The sequence below is a fragment of the Pinus tabuliformis genome, chromosome 3_1 (assembly GCF_031772625.1).
Source record: "Pinus tabuliformis cultivar Carrire ecotype Pingquan chromosome 3_1, CPIR1, whole genome shotgun sequence".
Taxonomy (NCBI): domain Eukaryota; kingdom Viridiplantae; phylum Streptophyta; class Pinopsida; order Pinales; family Pinaceae; genus Pinus; species Pinus tabuliformis.
In genome coordinates, this window is record NC_142301.1 from 460552693 (window position 1) to 460572860 (window position 20168).

Consider the following 20168-nt stretch of genomic DNA (forward strand, 5'->3'; position numbering starts at 1 on the left):
ATCAATGCTACTCTCATAGTCCTTAGGATTAGGACTAAGTGGAATAATTGACTTTATATTCATAGTGGAAGAATTTCCGTTATATTCATTAATATGATTAGCGTTTTTACGCGATGAAGATGTTGATGCTTTACAAAGCGAAACTTCACTATGAGGAGAATCCATCCCTTTCAAATAGAAGAGGTTGAATGATACAAATGCAGACTCCCCTAAAGATATTATATAGCTTAGAGAATGAAATTTTCCCTCCAAAATTTGTGTTTCATGTATTTCCCTTCATTATTTTATTCTATAATTTATTGAAAAATGTTAACTAATTTTTTTTTAATAAATATTTAAATTTAAAATTGTAAAATAAACTTTTACCTAAATTATTTTAATAGTTAAACTATATAAAAAATTTTTTCCCATAATACCTTCTAAAAAAAACTTAATCCCACATTCACCACATCGTTAAACAATTCCATAATATTCACTTTAACATAGTTTCCTATATCGCCATAAAAAATAACATGTTAAATGTTCTTTAAAACAAATCAATCCCACATTAACCGTACAGTAAAACATCTCCGTAATTTTACCTATATAATAAATTTTATTATCACTATTATTCACATCACATCAAGGTTTTTTGAGGTTCGTTGAAAGACTTGGAGCAAATTTGTGGAGCAGCTACATTGCTATCAACAACATATTCAATGGAGAATTCTCGCAATTGAAAGGTTAGTTAATTTTTTTCCTTGCAAATTTTAATATTAAATAAGTTTAATGAAGTTTAAATTTTTTTTTAAATTAAAACTTTTTGCGGACCAAATTTACCCACTATGTCCGCTGTGGGCATGGTGGGCCCGATAAATCTCACGGCGGCCAAACGGGCCCGTAGGTTAGGGGCGATGGGGATGGCTACCACGCTATCCGCCCCTCCCCGCTGGCCCGTGGGGTGGCGGGCCGCTGAGGTGGCATGGGGGAGCTGTGGCAACTCCCCTCGATGCCACCCCGGTAGCCCACCACCCCACAGGTAGGTGGGCCGCTAGGGTGGCACGGGTGGGCTTCCGCGACAGCTCGCCACCCCGCGGGCAGGCGGGACGTCGTGGTGGTGTGGGGGGGCGCTAAGGCATTCCCCCCCCCCCCCCCCCCCGCGCCACCCCACCGGCCCACCACCCCGCCGGCGGCCGGGCCGTCAGGGGGGGGGGCTGTCGCGCGCAACCCCGCCGGTGGGGTCACTCGGGGGGACACTGTGGCAGCCCCCCCCCGCTCAACACCACCCCGGCGGGTGAGCCGCCTAGATGGCACGTGGGGGCGCTACGATAGCGCCCCCCCCCCCCCCCGCACCACCCCGGCGGCTCGCCAGCTGCGGGTGGGCGAGCTGCCAGGGTCGCGCGGGGGGGAGCAAGGCACCCCCCCTCCCACACCACCCCGTGGGCCGCCGAGGTGCCGCGGGCCAAGGATGGGCGGAGGGCAGTGATTGGGCCACTAATGTGGGCTAGGGGGCCAGACCCAATGGTCGGCTTGGTTGGCCGGCCGATTTTCAGGGTGCGACGGCAGGGCGATGTATTAAAAAAAAAATTGAAATTGTTATGATTTATAAAATTAATTATCATTTATCGTTTTCATTGTTAATTTAAGTTACTATGTTTTTGTCATTTACTGATTTATGTGTTTCTTTTTTCAGGAAAATGGCATCAAAGATGATTTTTGTGAATCTTTCTAGACCAAAAACTCTTAAAAGTGGATCTTCAAAAGACATTGGTGAACGAACCCCACCTGAGCTGATGGCTACAAATCTTTCAAGTACCTCAAATGATAAGAAGATGATTTTATACTAGAAGAAATCAAACAAAGTGAAACTTCCATCAAAAGTCTGGTATGTGAAAGAAAGAGAAAGCCAAAATGTGCAGATATATCTATATGTTGATATACCTAATGACAATGGCATTTATGACGTGATGGGAAGAGTCATAGACATGTGTTCGGTACCGGACAGTAAAGTTGTTTACATACTTACAAAACCGCCCAAGTCACATGAAAGGATTAAATACCAGTTATCATATTCATTATATGACACGAGAGAGGTATCTACAAAGTTGTGTAAACAAATCGTAAATGAGATGAAACAAAATATCGTAAGTATTGTTATTTATATTTGTGTTTTGCATTCTTGTAACTGTCTCACTATATTTTTTAACTTTGTTTTTATTGACATATGATATTTTGTTTGGCAGAATTTTGTTGAAAATTGTTCAATTAGGTTGAGAGGCATTCATTTCATAGAGCATGATATTATGAAAGTTGTCAGCAGTTTCTACTCAGTGTCAGAAGAAGATATGGCAAACAAGCAAAATGTAGTAATTCATGATGCTACAAAACTACATCCAAGGGATCAGAAAAAAGGCCTCTAGTGGATAAATTTAGCAAGGGTAGACAAGTTACTTTTGAAGACGAGGAATTTGAAACTGGCAGTGAAGAATATGTTGTCAGTACTGAGGATGACATTGAAACTAAGAAGAGCCGTAAAAGACCAAAAGTAACAATGCCCAAGAATAAATATGTTACATTTAATGATGAGAATGTTATGAAAAAGAAAAGTAAAGTTGAACATTTTGAGGTAGTCATTACCAGAAATCAAGAACCTAGTGAAACTTCAAAAGAAAGCAGAGAAATCATTACACCAAGAGCTGATTTAGAGGATGGCATTATCAAAACAAAACAAAATGTCATTCGACAGAACTTGACAAAAAGAAACTTAATTGAGGGTGGTCGTACATTTCATCTTAATTTCATAAAAATCTATAAGGCAAGTGAAGGACAATGTCAATATCAAATTAGAAAGCCACATCATCTGCATGTTCACAACTTGAAGACATTGATGAGGTACAATCCATATGCTCATGTGGTTAATTATGTGCTTTTTGTTGATCCAGTTCAAGTTCCCAACAAAGAAGCATTTGATAAGTCAAAAAAAATTTAATACAATTATTATGTGCTTAGGGGGAACCATTCTGTAGAAGCTCAAAGACAATTGATGGAGGAATATCCCAATAACCCACGTTTTGAAACAATGAAATGTATCATTTATGCTGGTTTATCAGATACAGAAGCAAAGTTAGTGGCATGGGATCATAATTCAAATAATGAATATAGGATGTCTATGACTTTCATCCAAAGGGTTAGATTTATTCATAGTGAATTTGAAGAAAAATGTGGTGGGGATAGGATAAATGTTACTGTAGATTTCCAAAAGGAATGTTGTATGGAAATAAGCTATCCAATTGAAGAGAAAATCAATTCAAAAAGGTGGCAAATGCAACAAATTTAGTGATTTATTCAGAGGTGTTGATAACATTTTCTAATTGGAATTTAGAACTAGAGAGATATGGGAGTTGATTAATGATATTTTTAGCATGTGGGAGAACATTGGCATTAAAAACCAGAAGGTCAAAAAGTCTAAGCCATTGATATGTAGCAACAGTAAATCAGGTCCTGAAATGAAGCAGCTTCCAGAAGATATGACTATCACACCTTGGAGAGCATTGCAAGGAGTGAAGGATGAAAAAATTGTCAAAGCAATATTATCTCGTGTGAGGTCAGGGAATTATCATTGGAGGAAATGTCTGAGGAATTTCAAAAGTAAGTTTGTTGAATTATTTTTATTTATTTCTAGATTATAATTTTCTTTTAAATATAACATATTGTTCTTGGTAGTATTTGTTATACATATCATTATATTAACTTTTTTTTATTTTAACTATGCAGTCACGAAGTTTACATGAAAATTCAAGAACAAATGGTTAAATTGTTGAATAAATATAGTTGGGATGATGTTGTACACAACTCCCCAGATTCAAGTTCTACATCAACATTAAAAAAAATTATCTTGCATTTAAAAAGGTATGTTGATTTATACATTCATTTTTATTTATCTGTGTACTATTTTTAATTTATAACTTACACATATATTTGTTTATTTTATAAAAGATGAAGAAGGATGATAATGGAGCACCAGATAGTTTCAGAACCTTTATTGAAAAAATAAAGATCAAAACATTGAAGAAGCAACGTCTTAAAAATGCTGAACTTGATCCAACTCTTACTCATTTCATTTGGAATGGGCTAGACACTATTCAATATCAAGTAATACAAGGCGATTGTGAAGACATTGCTAAACTCATACCTAAAAGAGATTATGCCCTAGTTATTGCAGATATTCCCCATGGTTTCAATATTCCAAACATTGACTATGATAGTAACCCTTATACTTATCAAGCTCTTAGTAAAGTGGTTGTGGGATTTCTAGAAGTCACGTCATCACCATTATGGAGATTTGTGACATTTCATTCAGACACACAGTTTGCAATATTATTCTCAAGCTTCAAGGGGAAAACAAATTCAAAGATGCAGCTTACATGGTAAGACGTTTAAAATGTATATTTGATTAATGTTAAAAAAATCATTTATATACAAGTTAATTGAACTTTTACTATTTCATGCTACAGGGAAAAGTCAAATCTTCTTAACCGTGAAGATCAACTATTTATAAATGATTGTGAGTTCATCCATATTGATAATTGGGAAAAAGATGATAGCTATATGTTCATGATTTTTAATCGGGTAGATGGAAAGAGCCATAACCAAATACTGACTTATGATATTGTTGTGAGAAAACTAACATATGAAGACAAAGAAGCAAAAGGAGAGATAGTTAAAATTTATCTAAAACCACAGTTATTGATTAACTATCTTATAGACATATGTTCAAATAAAGGAGATTGAGTTCTGGATTTATTTTCTGACTCAAGTAAATTTTATTATATGGAATTGAATTTCAATATGTTATTTCTTAATTTATATGTCATTGTACTAATTTACTTCATTATTTCTTTTGTGCTTGATAATTAGGTACAACACTAGCATGTTGCCTTTAAAAAGGAAGAAATTGCATTGCTATTGAAAAAATATTCAATACAGTGCAATTTCATTCGGCAAAGAATTAATGCTCTTCAATTTCTTCGAGATGCAATGCAGAAATTGGGTTGAATAAAGGGGACTTTAGTGAATCATGTGTGGCAAAAAAGGCAAAGGAACCCCAACCACCATTACACGGAATGATTGGAAAGGCATACATTGGGAGATTCACAGACATCAAAGATCCATTAGAAGAGGAAAATGAGCAAAATGAAGCAGAAAATATTGTGGAAGAAGACAATGATGAAACTCTAGAGGACGAAGAGTTTGGATTACGTGACATTGTTGATTAAATTTAAGTTATGCTTGGAAATCAAGCTCATTTTTTGTAACTATTAATTAGTTATACTTGTAATGTTTTGACTTTGACATTTTATGAGAAGAATATGCACTCAATTAAGGTTGTTATGCATTCAATATTTGTATTATGTGATTTTCGCATTAATTTTTATGTTAATCATTATTTTTGAAAAAAAATGATTATTATTATTATTTTGACATGAAATTCATAAAAAAAAAAAAAAAATATATATATATATATATATATATATATATATATATATATATATATATATATATATTATTTAACCATTTTTAGTTAAAAATTTCCTATAAAAATTGTTATTTTGACATGTCATTTCTAACAAAAAATTACAAAAAAATATCAAAACGTGTAGTTTTTTAGTTATATTTATGTTAAAAATGGTTATTTTTATGTCAATTGTTAAAAATTATTGTTTTTTAGAGACAATTATTTCATGTGGATTGAAAAATTAATTAACGATGTATAAATATGTAGAATATCGAAAATTCAAAATATCGACCTTCTTCTTTAAATATGCAAAACAATAAAAACCTCACTACAAAAACAACAACAAAAATTAAAATAAAAACAAGAAAATATGAAGAAGACCACTTCAAAAATTATTAAATTTAGAAAATAATTATTTACATTTCATACATTAGAAAATTTAAAGTCAAAAAATAGGTCTTTTAAAAAAAGGGTCTGATGTAGAATTACCACTTTTTTAAATCAGTGTGAAAATTACTACCATTCTAAAACGCAATGTACATAAAAAAATTTATAGTGCCAAAAATTATGTGTTCTGCATCACCCCTTTTCAAAACCATGTCACTTTTTACTATCTCTACGAAACGGGTAACAGTATCAGTTCCTGTTTCAAAGTTTACATTGTTAATTATGTTCTTCAAATCCAAACTAACTTTACAGAGCAATCAGAAACTAGTTTGGGAAATAAAGGAATTCAGTTTCAGCAGCTTGAAAATAGTGATCATCTTATCCATATCAGCTATGAAAGTGAGGAAGAAAGTGAAGAAAATTTGGAAATAAGTGAAGCTTCTTTACCACTATGTTTTGAATCATTTCAATTTTTAAAGGAAATGTGGTATGAAAACTCTAAAGTAAAGGATGAGCAACTTGTAGAAATTTGTGAAGTCCCATTCGAACCTATGAGTAATAAGTTGCAGCAATCCTTCCAAGTTTTTCATGATCCCATAACTGATAGGTTGGATGATGAATGCAATCAAAAATTTTCTTCATTAACTAACAATCATATTCAGGATCCAAATGATAAAGGTTTCACCAGTCAAACATTTCAATCAGAAGAAATATCATCACAAAGCTTGTTTGAAAATATGCAGGGTGATAAAGGTGAAAGTGATATTTCAATTTCATGGCCTGGAGGCCATCCAAAGTAGATGTACAGTTGCTTAAATCAGTTCCAAAATAGTGTATATATTTTGGAATATCTTTTTGTACAGTTTTTAGAGTCCACCGAGGAAATCAAGTATTTCCTTATCTTCTCATTGGTTGACAAGGTTATATTGGGCTGTAGAACTTCAGTTTTAATCACAAACAAGCACAAGCAACCAAATCAACCAATGTATATGATACTTGAATGGTTGCATTGGCTGTTTCATTTTACTTAACCAGCAGTTGGATAGTTGATTAGAGTAAGTAGGTAGGATTTCAGTTCGAATAAATTCAGTTTTTCAGCAGCAAGTTTATGTTAGATCAGATTTTAGTTTGCAGAAAAGGATGTATTTTCAGTTGAAGAGTTTCAGTGACAGAGATTATACAACAAAGCATATACATGTTTGGGATTGGCCCAATGGATCAGGCTACTAGTCGACGGTGTTCTTGACATCTCACAAGGAGATGTCATCCCCATGTGGAGCCACTGTTAGGTTCCTATACTAATAGGAGTCATAATTTTGAATGACTAAGGTTAAGCCTTGAAATATTGTACATACCTTTGCTTTCTGCAAATGTTTTCCATATTAAAAAATTAAAAAAAGTAAAGAGGGTATGTTCTAAAAGAAATATCAAAGGACAAAAAGAATAAAAGAAGGTCAAAAAATGAAAATATATGAACCGTAAAAACAAAAAGAGACCATGAAAGTGTGCAAATCTAAATGCCACTACTATTTACTTTTATGCATAATAATGATTGTGTGCAGCCTGATTTTCATGTCAGGGTCCATGGTAATCAAACTGTTTAATCTTGGTTATTTTATGATTTGAAGTTTATGTTTATAGTTAGAGAATAAAATCTGACCAAACAATTTAATCTTGGCAGATCATTAGATAGGTAGAGAAAATAAAAGGAGCTCATCAGTTTAATCTAAGCCCTTGGATGATATAAGGTTAGAATTAGATAGATTACTTTTCAAAAGAAAAATGGATGATAAGGGTTTGCTAGTCTAAATGCACCCAAATAAAATGAAGAAAAAATGTTAGGGTAAGTAAATGGGTAAGTAGAAGAAAGGTTGTTGAAGTATAAAGTTGATTGGATCAAAACACATTCATCATGCTTAGACATATGTGCTAATATGTATGATCAATTATGAAGGCAAAAGCAAAGGTTTACAAGTTAATTTAATTAACTCCCCCTTAGTCATTTTTTCCCCTATACTTACTAATTTCCTACCCACAAGCATGTTCTAGTACTTTTAATCCTTCAAGTCAAAGAGGCTCAGAGCATTTCTCTGACTTTTGGTGGGACCGGACCCTCGGCTTAATGGCTTATGGACATCAAGTGTTAGAATCCCCTTCATAAAAGTCATCCCCTTTCACTACCCTAATAAAACCCATTTTCCTGAGGTTAGACTTCATTTGCCTAGGAAAAGTAAAAACCCCCATGTAACTCCTATTTCACCCAAAAACCCACAAAAAACCTTTTATCCTAAGTATAAAGCAAAGTGTGTGAAATGCATACATTTTACCTTTTTACTTAAGGATATACCCACTCTGCCACATTTCATATTAATTATTAACTTTATTATATAAATCCCCGATAAAACCCTTTTCCCGTATATTAGTTAAATCCCTATGTAAATACCCCCAACCCTTAGTTTTAATGAAAGCTATATGTTTACCCCTTATCCCGACAAAACAAGCAAATCCCCCATTAACCTTAAATAAACACAAATCACTTGTGGTTAAAGCGTCGGGCCCCCCTTAAACCTCCGTACATTTCACCCGTGCTATTTCACCACCCGACTACCATCAGATCGACATCTCCCTCATCCAATGGTCCAAAGCCATATCGGTCGCGCCCGATGGCCAAACATTACCCACCCGATAAAGTGGTTTTTCCAACCCCCCTAAGGCTACGTGTCAAGATATGGACTATATTGGGTGACCCCTCCTAAAAACCACCTTCACCTCATACGCAGTGCAACGACCTCTAATACCGCCTCCTCGCCAACCCGATAAACCACCTATTATTTGTAATATGAATTTTCATGCCATATTTTAAAGGGTTGCTCGTTAAGCTTAAAACCACGAAAACCTTCGTTTTCGTTCCTTTCGCCCATTTCATAGATAAAACCCATTAAACCTTTCAGCGCCACCATGAACCTATGCAACGTGATTCCACCTTCGATTACGTTCGAAACACTGCCACAACCCCCTTCCCCAGGCATCCCGGTGCAAACAAAGCCATTAGTTTCCTTTCTGCTGACCGATGTTTTCTTAATAATTGTTGCATTTTGCAGGTAATTAGCCGAAGACCAAAGCTTGGATAAACAGTTCTGATACTAGTCACAGAACCTGTTTACTCCAAGACTCGACAAGAAACCTATTAAAAAATCCTATATTCAGAGGAAGAAGACCAATTACACGCAGAACAGAGAAGAAGATAATTATACACAGAGCTGAGAAGAAAACATTCACACAGAGCATTGACTATTAAAACAGAGGAACCAGATAGAGTATGCAGTTAGAAGATAAATAGATGAAACATACAGAAACTTGACCAATATCCAATACCAGATGCTGATACACATAAAAACTAAAGAATTTATTGTTGAAACACACAGTAAAAGGTTAAAATGTACAGTAAAAGAGAAATCACAGTAAAGGATATTGACATGTCAGCAAGTCAAAAAGTATCAGTGTTAAAGAGTATCAGATGAAAGCCTGAAGTAAATGAAGCCTCCAGCGTGAAAGATCCAAACAGCAAAGAGCATAAAGGGCTAAAACCAAACCATAAATGCTAGCAGTACCACAATAAATGGGACAGCATGAAAGCAGTTCAATAATTGTCTCTATCTTCTTGCCAGAAGATATTTGTATTTCCTAGATTAAATCTCAAGTTAGTTTGAGATATTTTGCAATAAAACTTTAGTATAAATACTTCACAATTTGAAGTATGTAGGGTGGATTCTGGGACATTTCTATAGACTTCTTGATCAAAAGATTGTAAATCTATTAGATTATTGACTAAGCTAGCAAGCTGGATTGATGAATAAAGACCAGATATTTCAAAGGATGCATGTGTTGAGTGAAGTGCAGACAAGTGTTTTCTCACGTTGTTGTTATCTTTCTTAAAGTTTTTTCACAATCTATATTTGAATTTGAATGCTATAACTAGAGTATTATCTCAGAATTTGTTTAATTACGCTATGTTTTAACAGTGAGGCATATAAATGTTTTCTACTAATATCTAATTTAAGGAATTCTTAATTGCTCCTTAGTTTAGGTTGTCTCTTTGTAATCTACAGCAAAGTCTCAATTGCCCTTTGTTTCTGATTATCCTATGTTCCTCGTTTTAATCCCGGTCTAAGAATTTTTAATTGCTCTCTCACCCTGGTTAAGACCTTTTCACCCCTCTGGCCCAAAGACTTGCACTCTACTCTACTATCTTGCCCTTTGAACATTCCCTTTAGTGAGTTAATTCTAGTTATGTTGCCTTTCTGTTGACTCCATAGCCCAATGGTCTAAAGACATCATTCTATCTATCTGTTTTAAGGATTCCACCATCTAATCTTCAATACAAATCAAAAACCCCCTGAACATTCATAACTAGCCTAAAATTCAAACAAACAAAGCTAAATCATATAGAGAAAGCCCTCTCTGAGCCTAGGTTGGCTAAAGCCTATGCTTAAAAGTTGGTTTGTGGTTACCTCGGTGATTTCTTTCTTTAACCTTGAGAAATTACTGAGTGATAACACTGACCACAATGCTTGCACGGATGAAGATCAAAACAATGATATTTCACATGGCCAACTCAGTCACAATGTTGGCATTTAATAATCTGTTGTTGTTGATGTGGAAGAGGAGCAGAATCTGGAATAGCTGAAAGTGAACTGTTATAAAGGCATCGAGCACTCTTAAACTAAATGGGCTTTGAGTAATCTGGAATATGAAAGGAAACCTCCTTATCATATCCAAGACCTGTTATGTGCTTGTTATGGACAAGCTCTTCCCAAGGTCTGATGACTGACTTGGGAAGTGTAGGCTAAATTTCTGCATCTACATGTACAATTGCTGCTTCATTTTGCACTGGATCTGAATCAAGTGTAACGTGATTAGCTTATTTTTTATGGGAGTTTGTTTCAATGTTCTGAACAAAACGGGTTCAGAATGATGACTCCACTACTGTAATTCTTCTTTATGCAGCTGTGATTCAAGCTGCTGAAACTCTATCTTTTCATATGCATTTTGCAGACAGGTTTGAATGTTAGAAAGAGAGGCTTTTCTAATTTTGACTATGTTGTCAGCAATGGACCTTATTAGAGTTTTCAATAACTCTAATATTATTTCAAGCTTAGCCATTTCTCTTAATAGGTGGAAAATAAAGATTGTGAGCTTCAATTGTATCACTATATACCAAAGTCTTCTCTAACATTATCTTCTTCTACACACAATATGAAGCCTTGATGGTAGGCTTTGGAGCAACAATTAGGAGTAACTTTTCTAAGGCAGCAACTCAATAGTACAGAATTCATATATACAAAATCAACCCATCAAAACAAGGAAACTGAGAGTTTTGATGCCATTATCTCTCTTGTGGGTCATAGATGCTTTGAGTCCTTAAGTTACAATATCACACCATTTTCCATTATATAAAGGGATGACAGGAATAACCCATTCTACTCCAACCAGAATCGTGGATATCCAACATCCTATAGTTCAAGAAATAACATTAACAATGATGTGAAGCATGAGACAAGCTAACCTAGATATGAGGGAAAAAACACCAGTTTGATATCACAAAGCCCCAACATCTAGCTCTGAACATGAGGTTGCATCTAAGACACTCGATGCTAAGACATTGAGGCGTCTTGCCCAAAATAGAGAACCAACAAAGAAAAGTAGACTGAGAAAGAAGGCTTATGTCCAGCAGTTAGAGTCCAATCACATGAAGCTCAATCAACTTGAGCAAGATCTTCAACGAGCAAGAACACAGGGTGTTTTCCTTGGGGTGGGATTCATTGTTGATCAATATCACCCAGGTTTGAGTCCAGGTGCTGCTATTTTCGACATGGAATATTCACAGTGGCTAGAGGAACATCATGGCCGAATGTGTGAGCTAAGAGCAACATTGCAAGCCCACATACCGGACAATAATCTATACATGCTGCTAGACGACTGCCTCTGCCACTATGATGAAATATTCCGGTTGAAGAGCATTGCAGCCAAGACAGATGTGTTCCACCTAGTTTCAGGGATGTGGAAAATGCCTGCAAAGCGGTGTTTCATGTGGATGGGAGGATTTTGTCCCTCAGAACTTCTCAAGATCCTGGTTCCTCAGCTGGAGCCCTTGACAGAGCCGTAGTTTGTGGGCATTTGTAACTTACAACAGTCTTCACAGCAAGTTGAAGAGGCTCTTCTACAAGGAATGGAGACTCTCCAATAGTCTCTGTCAGAAACCATAATATTTGGATCTCTGACCTCACCTTCAAACGTCGGGAATTACATGGAACAAATGGCCATCACCATGGAAAACTCGCCAACCTACAGGGCTTTGTGCGCCAGGTAGACAATTTGAGACAATAGACACTGCACTAACTTCACCGAATACTCACCATTCGCCAAGTTACGAGATGCTTTCTCGCCACTGGGGAATACTTTAATGAACTTTGAGCATTGAGATCCTTGTGGTGTGCTCACCCATGAGAGCAACACCTACTCGATGGAAGCTCTTCCACCGCAACGACGATGACAACTTCATCTACGAATTATTTCTCCACTTTATGATCTTCGACAACATCAGCATTAGACATTGGGAATTTCACTTTTCCCAGAATCCTATTTTGATTAATTTTTTTACAGATATAATTATGAAATTATTAGCTCATTGCAGCACCCACAGATCTTATCAAGTAGGAGAATTATTTTTCTGGGTGCCAGGATCGCTGCTACTTGTAAATATGAATTGACTACAATCCCATGAAAGGTTGATGTGTCTCTAAATATGGGAACCAGACATTATATTGAACAGAAAACGTGATTATAGATCTGTTAGTGTCAGTCTTTTCATACTTCCATTAGGGATCAAAATCTACTCTTTTGCATTTTCATAGTAGGAGTCCCATACTGTAAATTTTGCATCGTTTCATTAGGTCATGATATAATGGTCCACTAATGGTTGTTTTCTCTTCAGAAAATCTAAATTTTGCCCTCATAGTGTATACTTGTTGATCCTTCTTTTGTCCACCTGCAAAAACACAAAGAAGAAAAATCATTAAAATAGAATTTAAAGGGTGAAAGTGATCAAAAGAAAAAAACATTAGAAAAAGGGGTTTGAGGAGCTAAAGATTAAAGTCAAAGGCCTATAAATATCTTCTTTCCCTTTATTTACCTCTTACCACGCATTGAGCAAACTGGAGCTGCGTTTTGGGCGATTTCAAGGCAAAATTGTGAAAACAGAGCAGGCGCTACGCATTTCCTCCTGGCGCTGCACGTTCTCTTTAAGCGTTGCACGTTCCCTTAAGGCATTGCGCACTCCCTTCATGCGTTGTGCACTTGACCAGTTTTACACTCCTTCAGTCTTCAAGCTTGCAAAATCTCTCCTAAGCCCTAAATCAAGTAAGTATTGCCATTTCCCTCTCATCAAGGTTATTTACTTCATGCTTAATGAATGAAAACCATATGTGGTTAGTTTCTCACTTCAAACCCTAGCCTTTATCCTAAACCCTAGTTTTCACAAGAAAATTCCCCATTTCTCCCAAAAACACCTAATCTACACCCTACATTCTCCCTCAGAAGTTTCTATCCCTACCCCATCAAATCCTCATTTACTCCCATCTACCCTTCCCTTCCTTTTTTCCTCCCTACACCCTTGCATTCCCATACCATCTATCTAAGGTTTCATTTCAAAACACCATGGCTGATGAGGAATATAGACCACACAATGAAGAAGAGGGATCAGACAGAGAGAGAAACATAGAGCAGAGAAGACCTCATAAAGGAGGGAACATACACAGGTTTGAGCCCACAGATCTCAAAGAGCTTTTAGCCTCTCCCATGACAGTGACATCCTTCAAGTGGTTAGGATGTTTTGAGTTTTTTGAACAAGTCCAAGCAATCCAGTATCACCCTGAGTTGACTAAACATTTCATCACTGGACTTCAAGACAATCAGGTCACTCTTGCAGGCATAACCTTCACATTGTCTACTGCCACCATATCAGCTACCACTGGGATTCCAAAAGTTGGGGAAAAATGGTTCAAGCAGGGTGAAATAGAAGCACATTTCTATGAACCATACATCAAACCTAGATACAAACATGAAAGAAAGGGCTATTTTCCTTTCTCATACCTCCTTGACAGATATGCACCTATGATGAAGATTATAATGAAATATTTTTCATGTGAGGGAAGATTTTCTAGGGTATACTCCTACCATATCAGGTTACTCATGCATTTCACTAGGGTTAAAATGCTCAATATACCCTACTATCTTTTCAGGAGTGTGGAGAAAATGGCTTACATTGCCCAAAAGAGAGAACCCAAAGATCAAATGAAAAGCCTATTTCATCATGCTCTCATAAAGATCATAGTTCTTTATCACCTTAAAGAACTTAACATTGCATGGAGTACATTTATAGCCAACCCCATTTTCACTCATACTTCCACTCAGAATGTTCAAAACATGCCATCATCATCACATTCACCCTCACCTCCATTATCACCTTCCCATGCACCTATTCCTTCACCTGACAGGAAACAAGACAATGGCAAAGAAAATCAAGGTAATTTGGGCCAAAGCAGCAAGTTTGGAAAGATTAGTACAGGTACCATGGTGCATACTTATCAGAGAGGACATAGGCAAGTGTTTGCCCCACATATTGTGGGAGGGTCCTTGCCTTCATCATCAGCAAAGCAGGTACACAAAGGGAAGGAAAAGATGGTTGAAACAGAGATGCAACAGCAGAAAGAACACCTCCATGAAACTGAGCAAGATTTTAACCTAGTGGACTTAGATGAGGAGGGTGAACAGACAAACACTAGAATGCTCATCAAAGAGAAAGAGGCATTGATAGGTGAGTTGCAGGTGAACCTGCAAAGAGCCAAATGGATCATCTCTTATTACAAACAGGAAAACAGGCAGTTGGAGACTAAGCATGAGCTTATGGCAATTCAGCTCATCAAGGCCAAAAGAGAGGCAGAAAAGGCTAAGGTGCAGCTTGAGGAAGCTTATGGTGAATATGGTGAGCCCATGGAGGAAGATATGCCTAGGAGAAGGCCTAGGACTAGAGGCCTAAAGAGAGCTTTGGAGCTTGAGAAGGAAAAAGAAGCCCAACTTGCAAATCAGCTTACCTTGAATGAACAAATGGGCCAAATGGTGAATGAGAACTGGGAATATTGGCTTGAGAGGGTTAACACTCACCTTGAGGACTTGCTGGCCAAAGCCACTAGAGATGTGGAGGTGCAAAGGAGAATGGCCAAACATTATGCCATGAGGGACAAGATTTCTAGAGCCAAGCTCAAAAGGGCTCAAGCAAAAATTGAAGCCCTAGCTCACCAAGAAGAGAGGGACAAGCTTAACCTACTGGTGGAGGCTTCACTACAGGCCTAGTCACCTTCAACATCAGCCATCACAACCATTTTTGAGGAGCCTTGGCTCAGTTTTTGATTTCCTAGCTGTTCTGTGATTTTCAGGCATTTAATTTATCAGTCCACTGGTCAAACAGGGCGCTGTGCATTTTTTTGGGTACTTTTTGGAGAAATGGCCACCACCATTGGATTCAGAAGGCCATGTACATGTAGGAAAACCATGTTTCCAGGTGTGAAAGTCATATTTGCTAGGTGAAAAGGCCAAAAAACCACCAAAATTTCATGTTTCTGCCTGTTTTTTGAGCCTAGCGCTGCATGTTTGAGAAGTCTTGGGAGATTGCAATTTTGGAGGGTCAAATCAAGCTCAAATTGGAAACCAAGGGTATTTTTGGAAACTAGACAGGACAAGCTTTCCAATGAGCTATCATGAGCCAGATTTGGAGGTCAGGAAGGCAGTCAAAAATCAGTTGGAAGTTGGCATTGCGCACTCCCTTTAGGCGCTGCACGTTTGACAATGGCGCTGCGCACTTGACAGATTGCCTATTTTTTCACTGTTTCTTCTAGAATTTACTTTTCACCTATGGGATTTTGATCTTTTCACTGATGAAATGTAAAATCATGATGTAATTAATGTATATTTTGGTTACCTAGGGTAGATACATTAGATGAAAAGCTTAAATGAGATGAATGAATCAGTTTGCTTCATACTAGGAATGTTTTAGTTTCAGCATCCTAGTCTTCAGCTGTCAGCTCAACTTTTTGTGCAACTGATTCCTCCTCTCATGGATTTGACCCCTGAGGCTAGGATTTGTTGTTTTGAATCCTATATTATGTATTTTCTTAGTCATTGTGTAGGTTGGACTCACTTGGATGCTCAGAGCTTGATTGTACATCATTGTAAGCAGTTTGGCAAGGAGATTAATCAGATTTGCAGCTATTTTTATGGGATCCCTGTGGTATGGAGTTTTAGCATAGTTTCTTCTTTTGTAATAATTTTTTTACATGTTTTATGTATGCCATCATCCATTTCATTGCTTCTTATTGAATGTTATCAAGTTTGATAGGTAGAATCCATTGTAACAGTGCTCTGCCTTGGGAAATCATTCAATATTTCATGTTTTCTACTATTTGAGAAGGATCCATGATTGTCACATGCCCTCCTCAGCTCCTCATCAGTCTTAAACACCTCACACCATTAAGCCTAAAGTGCTAAAGCCTATGCCTACCTTGCCCCATAGAACACCCTGCATTTCTAACCTAATTTCCCAGACCTAAACTGCCCAGCTCCATCTGATCCAGCGAAACACCAACAAATTCAATCAAAACCTTCGAGCTACTATACCTAGCCTAAAATCAATTACCTGATCCAGTCATCTTGACTGAGATCCTTACAGAGAGAGCCCTCTGCCGACCTAGTAGGGCTAGCTACTTTGCTAAGCTTGGTTTGTGGTTACCCTGGAATTGCCTCCCTTCAGCCTGAGGTCAATCTAGGTGATAACAAGATCCCTCGAGTTTTGAATTTCTTTGTATCATATCTAGCAGAAATCTATTATACTAGTCGCACACTGGATTTTTTTATGCCCATTCAGACTGGATCAGTACAAATGTATCATATGCCCTCACTTCTTCAAATATCAAGTTGATATGCAGAACGAGTAGATGAACGTGTCAGAGTAGTCCAGTCGCAGCAAAAGAAGTAACATTCGGTCTCGCACAACCCTTAATCATGTGAGTTGCTTGTGCCTTACACTACAACACTAGCCTGGCGTGGCTGACAAAACTGAATGTTATAGCCAGGAATATACCAGTGACACCAGTACGCAAAAAGGTTGTAACGGTTCCTTCAAGGGGCAGTGGTGACAACATGCAGCAAGAATAGTAATGGAAGTTCTGACACACAGGAAGGTAGAACTGACATTTAGAGAGTCCACAAAACAAGTGGCTCAAATTAGAGCAGGGCCAGAATTCTCCTGCAGCTCTGATACCATGTTAAACTCACATGAAATGCAAACAGCTATATGAAAGATAAGCATTAGATTGCCTTTACTATTCACAAAATGTTCATTTATAATACATTTTACAAGACTGTTGGATTCATCTTCCAATAGTCATGTACAATGTCATGGTTGTTCACATTCCACACCAACCCATAGAGGATTAGGTGTCCAACAGGAAGCAGTGTTTAGATTATGAACATGTACCCTCTAGATGTAAACAATGTCATGAATATTGTAATTTTATTTGGGACTTTCTAATTAATACCAAGGAATCACTTGAAGAACATCCCTCTCAGAAAGAGCAAGATAATTTGAGAAAGGTACCAAAGAAGAAGAAATTTGAGTCATTAGGGTACCTCAAATCCTGACCAAATCCTTACATTTGGAAATAGGTTTGAGTCTCTCTCCTCTCCAAAGGAGTCTCTAGAGAAAGACAATATTCAATCAAGTGTGTAATCAGCAGAAGGAAAATCCCATAAACCTGTATTGAATCCAGCAGAGCCCATACAAAATTTTCTTGAAGAGTGACAGTAAAATCCATTACCACAGGAAATGGTAATCTCCTTATTGGAAGAAGTTGAAGTAGAGGCCCTATCAAAAGATGTGTATCTATATGATCCATGATTGATTTCTCTTACAGAAGAATGGCATGGAAAATATTTGACGGGCATGCCACGTCATCAGGCTAGGATTCTTTACAATGCCTATCTTCGATGCAAGGAAAAATATGAAGTGAGCTCAAGTTCTTCAAAGTTCAATATTGGGGTTCACACGAAGGATTTCAAGGTGGTCTTCATGCAAGACAAAGAATCCAAAAAATGAGGCTGCAAGAGAAATAAAACATTGATCCAAGAAGATGATGAACAATTAGTTAACTAAGGGAAAATCGTGCCAATGTGAGAGGCGTTTCCTCCCTTGAAATCTTGAATTTTCAAGGAGTTTTTTATGTAATCATGATTGTCATAGTTTGCTTCAGATTCCCTGTTATGGGTATTCAATTTGCTAATCTCAAGAATCGCTTAGATTTTGGCCCTCTTTTGGAAATCCAAGCTATCTATAAATTTTTATGATTAATGAAAGGACACACACACACACAAAACATTAAAAGAATAATATTATAATAAAATAATTATAATTATAATATCTTTTATCATTTTATTGATAATTGTATAATATAATTTTCTCATATTTTATTAATTATATATAAAAATATAGTGTGCATGTTAATTTTTTTAGAACTTAAGAAAAGCTAAATACTTTAGCAAGGTTTTTTTCCCATAAACTTACAAACCAATACTTAACATACATTTTTTCTATGTTAATATTTATATTTCCTTAGAATGTCATAATATCAAAATAAATCAATCAGACAAGCATAGCTTAAACATAGTTCTTTGTATGTGGTTTTAATTTTCCCTAAGGGAAACCATATATTTTTAACCACCTATGGAATAAGTAGATTGTCTAAAATACTACCATAGTAAAAAAAAACAAGCATGTCTGCTATGATGCAGAGACCAGATTAGGAATTCCTCAAAAAAACAAATATAACGTCTATGAATTTAATTTCTCTCCAAACTTGGGTTTACAAATGAATTACATGGCTATTTATTCTTGAGGAAGAAATCTCTCGAATTCCTCAAAGAGAAAACTCCTTCCTGGATATTTGGAGGAAGTTGAGAGAAATCCTCTCAATTCTAGGAATCTATCCTAACTACTTAATCTCCAACAATTTCAAGAAGTCTCCACAAAATCTATAATTTTCTAAATTAAATAAATACATAAATATAAAATAAGAGATGCTCCTACATCATACTACCGAGGAGGAAAAGATACATTCATATGCTTTGCTTCTAGAGTTCTTCAATACTAGTACCATATTTTGAAATCTTTGTTGTTGTCATCCAAGTAGCATCTTCAATTGGTTGATTCTTCCATTTAACCAAGTATTGAAAATACTCTTTATTCTTGGTCCTTTTAGCCACCCTTTTATTGATGATTGATTCAATATGCTTTGTTGGCATTGAAGGTAGTTATTTCTCCCACTGAACTTTATCACTAACATGTGCATATGTAGGATCATTCACTGGTTCCTTAAAGGGGTATATATCTGAAACATTAAATATTGGTGAGATGCCAAAGCCTTTGGGTAGTTCTATTTCATAAGCATTCGAGGAAAATTTCCTCAAAATTTTGCATGGTCCGATCTTTTTTAGTTTTAACTTATTATATTCCCCTTTAGGAAATCTTTCTTTCCGAAGATGTGCCATAACCAAGTCTCCAACATTAAAATCCAGTTGTCTTCTTTTGGAATCTATTCTTCATTTATACTTGTTGCTGCTTTCTTGTAATTGTTGCTTGACTCGATCCTTATTTCATGCATACTAGCTGCAAATTCTTGTTTTCCAAGGTTCGTTAACTCATAAATTCGTCTTGGATGCATTCCATAAACAATTTGGAATGGGCTTAATCCTATGCTTCTGTTAGGTGAGTTATTATATGAAAATTCTGCCTGAGCAAGTACCTAATCTCATTGCTTGGGATGTTCACTTACCAAACTCCTCAAGATATTTCCAAGACTTCTATTTACCACCTCTGTCTGACCATCAGTCTGGGGATGACATGTTGAACTAAAGCTGAGATTGGTTCCTAACTTTTTCCATAAAGTTCTCCAAAAATGACCCACAAACCTGGTGTCTTTGTCAGAAACAATACTTGTAGATAATCCATGCAATCTAACTATTTCTTTGAAGAATAAGTTTTCTATGTTAGTTGCATCATTTTTCTTTTTACAGGCTATAAAGTGTGCCATTTTTTAGAATCTGTCAACAACAACAAATATTGAGTCACTTCCTCTTTTTGTTTTGGGAAATCCTAGTACAAAATCCATGCTTATAGAAT

At 36.5% G+C, this 20168-nt stretch overlaps 1 pseudogene; it reads left to right on the forward strand.

Moving 5' to 3' along the window:
• The first annotated feature begins 824 nt into the window (after positions 1-824).
• LOC149187732 (transcription factor TGA2.2 pseudogene) lies at positions 825-12469 on the forward strand (annotated as a pseudogene).
• Positions 12470-20168: the final 7699 nt, after the last annotated feature.